The sequence below is a fragment of the Dreissena polymorpha genome, chromosome 9 (genome assembly GCF_020536995.1).
Source record: "Dreissena polymorpha isolate Duluth1 chromosome 9, UMN_Dpol_1.0, whole genome shotgun sequence".
NCBI lineage: Eukaryota > Metazoa > Mollusca > Bivalvia > Myida > Dreissenidae > Dreissena > Dreissena polymorpha.
This window is the reverse complement of record NC_068363.1, coordinates 16,436,356-16,443,404: the sequence shown is the minus strand read 5'-3', so window position 1 is coordinate 16,443,404 and position 7,049 is coordinate 16,436,356. Positions and strand designations below refer to the sequence as shown.

At 37.1% G+C, this 7,049-nt stretch overlaps 1 long non-coding RNA gene across 1 annotated transcript; it reads right to left on the bottom strand.

Annotated features, from left to right (window-relative positions):
- Positions 1 to 2,279: 2,279 nt before the first annotated feature.
- On the bottom strand, positions 2,280 to 6,065 carry LOC127844894 (uncharacterized). Its single transcript, XR_008032944.1, has 2 exons — positions 4,034 to 6,065; positions 2,280 to 3,891 (listed from the first exon to the last, which is right to left on the bottom strand). It is a non-coding gene; the product is annotated as an uncharacterized LOC127844894 (long non-coding RNA).
- Positions 6,066 to 7,049: the final 984 nt, after the last annotated feature.

Sequence of the window (7,049 nt, the reverse complement as noted above, 5' to 3'; positions counted from 1 at the left end):
TGTGATGTATGGTTGCTTTTTGTTCAAAATGGTGTCGCAATATTTCCAGTCTATCAATATAAAATGCAGAGTTGAATTCATAGCCGAAATCAAAGCTAGGTTTTATACTTTTTGATTCAATGCAAAGCTAAATTCGAAGCTAGAGATAGAAATGTTTTAGACATATCGCGGGAATAAGGTGCCGTTTATGTTTTTCTGCATTGCAGAGCTCAACTGAGAGTTGAATACGGGACAAGGGCTGCACTGATTATGAGGTACTGAAGAGTTGTCTTGTTCTTAATGTATCGAGCGGGTGTTAGGAAACATGTGATGATTTTAATATGGTTTCACTGAAGATTTTACATAAAATCTAAAAACCTAGCATTTTCTATATTTGGTTTTTAGTTTCTTTTTCTTTTCACCGATAATATAGAAAGCGGATATCGGTGGGAGGAGGTGTATACGATAGTGTTACAATTCACTGCTGAATCCAGAGCTAACTATAAAGCTACGTTTGTATTTGACTTTGAGGTTCTGTTGTTTCTAATTCTTTGAATGCACACATTCAGAGTGTCGTGAAATGAAAACTGTATAATAGTATTAAATGCATGGCTGAATTCAGAGCTGAAAAAAGATGCAAGTTTGTATTCTTATTGTAACACGCAAAGATCGCGGGATAAATTTGTATGTGACAGTTTTCAATGAAGATCATAAGATTTAAGAACTATAATAAACTAACTGTGTGTAATATCACCTCATTACTTACATTTCCGTTAACCTGAACGGTCGCCGGTTATGAGCGAAAAACGATGATAATTTTGTCAAAAGCAAAACAAGATGTGTGTTCTAATAGTCACTTCATAATTATAAATGACTCGAATTTGCATCGAAATATCCCGTGTTCGATACCCACGGGAGGCAAACGATTTTTATTCACGTTTATTTTTCTTAGTATGTTTATTTAAAAATATACATTCAGTATAGTGTTGTAGATGAAGTGACATGAACAAATAAAGTGTCATAAACATGATAGAACACGTCGTTTACCTCCTATATTAAGGTGAATAACTCTATCCTGATCTCTGTAAGTAGCATCATGTTTGTAATTTTATGAGTGCATTATTAACTATCCATCATTTTCACATATTTAAACATTCGTTTGCACATACGACTATTCTATATGGACAATGTGTTATCCTGAATGCGTAGGTGAGCAATATGAACTAATAAATTTGAACTTTTTCGGACCCGATTGATTTCGTCTTAAAATGTTTTACTGCATGTTCTTCATACTTCTAAGCAGTTTATCATAGTTTCATATAAAAAACGATATGTTATAAACGTATGCAGCATCTTTAATTTTCAGTTGCAGCATCGTTATGACATATTAATTTAATTGAATGTGGGAACCGTTGCAATTTAATCTTGAACTACACATGTGTGCGATAAAACTATTTTTAAATAGTTTTTATCAATCATACATCAACAACAATTCACGTGGCGAAACTTTGTGTTTCTCTTGCCGTCGTTGTTTTTGAGAATTTTCTTTTCAAATGACTTACGTCTAGAGACTGGTATTTTTTGGTTTTCTGGGTGGAGGTAATAACAATTGTGTGCGTATATTATCTTATTTTCACTTGTTATATCCCATTGGTTATCATGAATTCGTATATAGGGCATGAATGGGTAAGTATATATACCAAGTAAGTCAGGCTGTATTAATATTTAGGTTCATAAGAGTTATTATTTAATTCAAATGGCTTTGAAAAAAGGATGAAAACTATTGAGGCTTTTCAACTACGAATGTTCGAGGATCTTAAATTATGCGGTAAACTTTTCTTAGACTTGTATTTTGGCTGCAGAAAACCATTGTTATAGAAACTATGCAAATGAAAAAAATTCAAAATGTCATAACATAATACTTAACAAATAACAAAGAGCAAAACACGGAGCTGGGGATTTATAAGATATGGGGAACTTTTGCCATTTTGTTAAAATTAATGCCCGAAATGGTCGTGAAAAGTGGTGTCTGTCGTAGGTTTTTAATGCAGAGCTGAATATGCAGCTGATGAGGAAGCACACTCCTACACAAGCTGACCATGTTTTAATACACAAGATGTTACCGCCCTTAACAAGCAACCATCGGTTCACTTTATACAAATCAATAGTAATACTAAAAAGCGTTGTCACTTACCGAATATGTTTTTACAAGAAGACAATGCAAGTAAAAACTTGAATCTGACGTACAAAACCAGTCTTTGCTACACTTCTGTTTCTCCTTAATAAACAACAAACTCATGTTTGCAATACCAGACGAGACGTTTATTTGCGGGACACTGTGCAGCCAAGTTCAACATTGAATACATACATGGCAAGATTTATGACTACAAAATGTGAACCGACCGGCCAGGAAAAACCAGAGACGGTTAACGCTGGAAACCTGTGCTCGTTTGCCAATTGTCGCAACACAATACGAATGTCGAGCCTCATTCATGTGTCTGGTTTCATATACAAATCAAAACATATACCAACGCAGCAAAAAACAACAACTTTTCTTAGCACATGAAATTAAAATAAAACCGGTCCGCACTGTCTGAAGACGCCTGGTAGAATGAACTCTACACGACATAATTGTATGTTTGAGATCCTCGTGCAACTGACCAATCATTTTATTACTGTAAAACAGTCACGTTTCGCGTAAGACAAATATTTCACGCTATACTATCGAAACGCGTAAAAATAAAAAGTATTTGCTACACTTCTGTTTCTCCTTTAAAAACAACACACTCATGTTTGAAATACCAGACGAGACGTTTAGAAAACGAAAAGAGCGGGCTGGTGGGGAAAAAAAAATAAAATATTTAACATCACAATGCTATTTGAGAATGAAACTGCCTATATTTATAACGCCAGAGCCTTAGACACACTCAGTCTCCTCTCCAAGGAGTCACAGGCATATCTATCCTTACTATTTTCGCTCTTCCAGCGACCATGCCGTTTCCAACAACGGTCATCTACTCCTGCGTTCGCCGCGCATGTTGCGCCTTCGGCGCGCAATGAATGCAAGCCAATATTTGAATTACCTACCACTTCTCTTAATAAAGCCGTTATACACTCGCGACTTCGGATTTAACTCAGCGGTTTGTCTTTCTGAATCAATATTGAATTGCCTTTTGACTTATTAATAGGTCCAAACAAGAAACAATTGCTACTCGTCGATAATCCAGCAATTTCTAAATATCTATTTAAAATAAAATACGGACAAGCCGCAGTTTCGCCCTTAGCGATATGGATTTTTTCGCCGTTACGATATTGGTCATTCTTACTTTTTCTTATGGTTATTGTAAAATATTCGATAAAAAATTGAATATCATCACATCTCAAATTAACTAGCTCGTTAAATAGTAAAAAGCCATTAAATGCTAAAGAGAACATGCATAAATCCCTCAATACAAGCAAATCTGTATTGCTAGAATACTTTTCGCAAAGCACTTGCTACGATTCTAAAGAAATCAGTTCCTTGCAAGAAAACGGTTTTGATAATGTTCTTTTTTGCAGATTCCAGCAAATTCACCACAAATGCATTAGCCGTAGGATCAGGGAGATTTCTGAGAGAATTAGCCCACTTAATGCTATATAAAGAAGCACTTATAACATAACTCGATACTTGCTTGTCAATAAGATCAGTCAAATACAAAGCCACATGAATAGGAGAAGCTGGAACCGCTAAGCCGCCCTTAGAAGATATAAAAGATTTCCACTTATTATAATGACTAAAATACTTTATGTATGTATTGTCACTTCTTGAATACACAAGTTGTCTCGACATCTTTCCCGCCAAATCTCCAAACTCGCTTAAGCTAATCCCGCTGTCCTGAATCTCCGTCTCAATAGCCGTCTTGAGATTTAAACCTGCAGAAATAAACAATACGTCACTCAAAGCATCGTAATGTAATAAATCCAAACTTTAATGGTCCCTCATCAAATATGCCGTTTCTTCCTCTACCTCGTTTGGTAATATGACCCGCTGAAAATAAAGTAAGAAAACACTCACATGCCAATCGAGGCGGAGGTACAATCCAGATATTCTCGCCTTTTCACTCCACTCTAAATGCGTCTACAGCTGGAAGTACCAGGGCACCAATATCTAGAATTAAATTTGGCGCATTTAGTATTGTAATTACATGCAAAACAATCACATGTATGTGGACCCCAAGTTGTTTCTAAATTTTCGAAAATATAATTTTCAATAGACCAATCGTCACTCTCAGTGGACCTACTCAAAAAATCGGCTTAATCGTTGCTTTTTCGTGGAACCCAATTTCGTACCAATATTATACCATTACTTCTACAGACATCATCAACATGTACTGCAACATCTTGCAGATATGGCTTTCTACTACCTGTTTTTAAAATACTTGTTACATTCCTGTTATCGGAGTTTAATTTAACTACAGATCCTTTTACTTGTTCCAAAGAACTATTAAGCACTCTGCGTACAGATTCTAACTCACTCCAGGTAGAACTGAGTCTTGTTTCAGACTCGGACCAACAACCCACAACATCGCCATTGTTGTGATTCTCTACAAAACCTTCAAATCCAGCTCCACTGGCGTCACAATAGACGACGGTTTGCTCATTTTCGCAAAACAAATCAAATTCCTCTAATTTCCCACAACTCAGCGAATGTATGTTCCATTTCAAAAATAATATCTCATCAAAAGCCTTGCTTGTCACCAAGACAGGAGCGTCCCAACTCGCTCTGGACAATACGCACTGATAAAGAGACCTTGACCTTAAACGTACAATCGGCCCCATAGCACTTTGCATCGAAATCAGCTGACCGATCAGTCGTGCAATTACACGTACATGCAACATATTTTCAACGTAAACAATTTTAGATGAAATCTCATTTAATATACAGACGGCGCTTTCTATACGTGCATCATTTACTCGCACAGTACCATCATGCATATGCCAAGTATACCCTTACCAATCTATACACTGCCGAGGTTCCCAATGACAACTTTCATCAGCGATTAAGAACCAAAAATTCCGCAAATCTTCGAGTATGAACCTTGAAACTCGGGAAGCGTTTTCAAATGAATTTGAACCACCGAGACCGTCATCCAGAAATACAACTATTTTGTGACCCATCGACCTCCATTTTGTTACAAGAACTCTCAAAATTTTAGTAAATTTAAAATGAAACCCGCTGTAGAGATCCCGAATGGTAACACGTTGTAAACATAATACCCTTTTCCGTTTTCGGTTTCCCAACAAAAACCAAGAAATTGTCTATGTTCTGGAAAAATCATTATATGATGATAAGCGGATCTAATATCAAATGAAAATAAATAGTCTCCTTTACAAAATATTTGTTTAGCAACTGACTGATCCTCGAAACAGACCTTGTATTTAAATAATTCTGGATTTATATAACGACAATCTAATACAAGTCTCGGTTTTCTGCTTTTTCCATAAGCCACAGTCAAAGGATTAACAACGACTGGAGGTTTATTTTACTTGAGAAATACAGCCCTTAGCCAATTGACGTTCAATTTCGACACAAATGAACAATTATCATTAGCAGATTTGTTATTGGGTAAAATAACAGACCGTGGTACATCTCTAAAAGGCATTTTGTATTCATTATTAAATACGTCTAATATGTAATCACTTGCATTTGCGTTTTTCCAATACTCGTAACAAGAGTTAAGCCTACCTACAGGCGTTTTTACTGATATTTTGCAATCGATTTCTCATTTTCCTCAACCACACTACAATCAACATGGTTACTTATCTTGTTATCTTTCGAAACAATGGCTCCATTGCTGGGTATACAGCCATGCGCTCTGCTCGCCAATGTCCTGTACGCCCACACCGGAAACACGTCCCGGGCCGTCTAGTCTGCGAAGCTGCCGTTGACTGATTCGATGCCGATGCTGCATTGCCATTGCCTTTGACCAGAAGAACGTATTGAGAGAAACGTCCTGCGCGGTTCCGCTGCTCTTGGCGCAACTTCCGGTCTGCCTTCTGCTGGGCTCTGTAGATTTTATTTTCGTCATCGGAGTCCTCTGCTTATGGATGTGCTTCATACTCATGCACTACTCTCCATCCGCTATCTGATGAGTCTGCTAATCTTATGAGCTTCTGTCTATGCAATAGAATGTCCCTACCTTCTGCAATCTTCTTATTCGCGGCTACCACAGACTCGATGGGCTGCAACCTGACGGATTCTTGCAGATATCCATCTGCCCCTCTTAATTTGTTCAAAACTTGATTGTTGATCTTGTACTGCTCCTCGTTACCCTTCTTACGAAACGTGTAATTCTCGTTCCTGGACAAATTTTCTTGAATAGAATTTAACTGGGCTTGCGACAACTGTTGATTTTCGCTCATTCGTCTTTCTAAGCTCTCACATTTCCTTGGAATAATGTCCTCCAAATGAGAAAGAATGTCATTCTCTTGACTCGCCATGGCTGCTCGACCACGTGTAAAACGAAATGTGTATTATGCGAAGGAAATATAACCGGTCCGCACTGTCTGAAGAACTCAACACAACATAACTGTATGTTTGAGATCCTCGTGCAAGACTGACGAATCATTTCAATACTGTAAAACAGTCACGTTTCGCGTGAGACAAATATTTCACGCTATACTATCGAAACGAGTGAAATAAAAATGATGTTGACTAATGACCAGCGAATTTTCTGGGTATTAAAGGGGCCTTTTCACAGATTTTGGCATTTTTTAACTTATTCATTAAATGCTTTATATCGATAAATGTAAACATTGGATCGTAAAAACTCCAGTAAAAAATCAAGAATAAAATTTAAAAAAGGAAAAGAACATTGCCCGGACCAGGTTTCGAACCAGTGACCCCTGGAGTCCTGCCAGAGTCCTGAAGTAAAAACGCTTCAACCTACTGAGCTATTCCGCCGAGTACATATACGTGAAGTATTTTATACCTTATAAAAGCAATCTTCGTAGTTTCACTAAATTTAACGACAAAAACAGAACTCTCCAAATTATTCAATCGTTTCGCGTTGCAACGCTTTATAATTTTT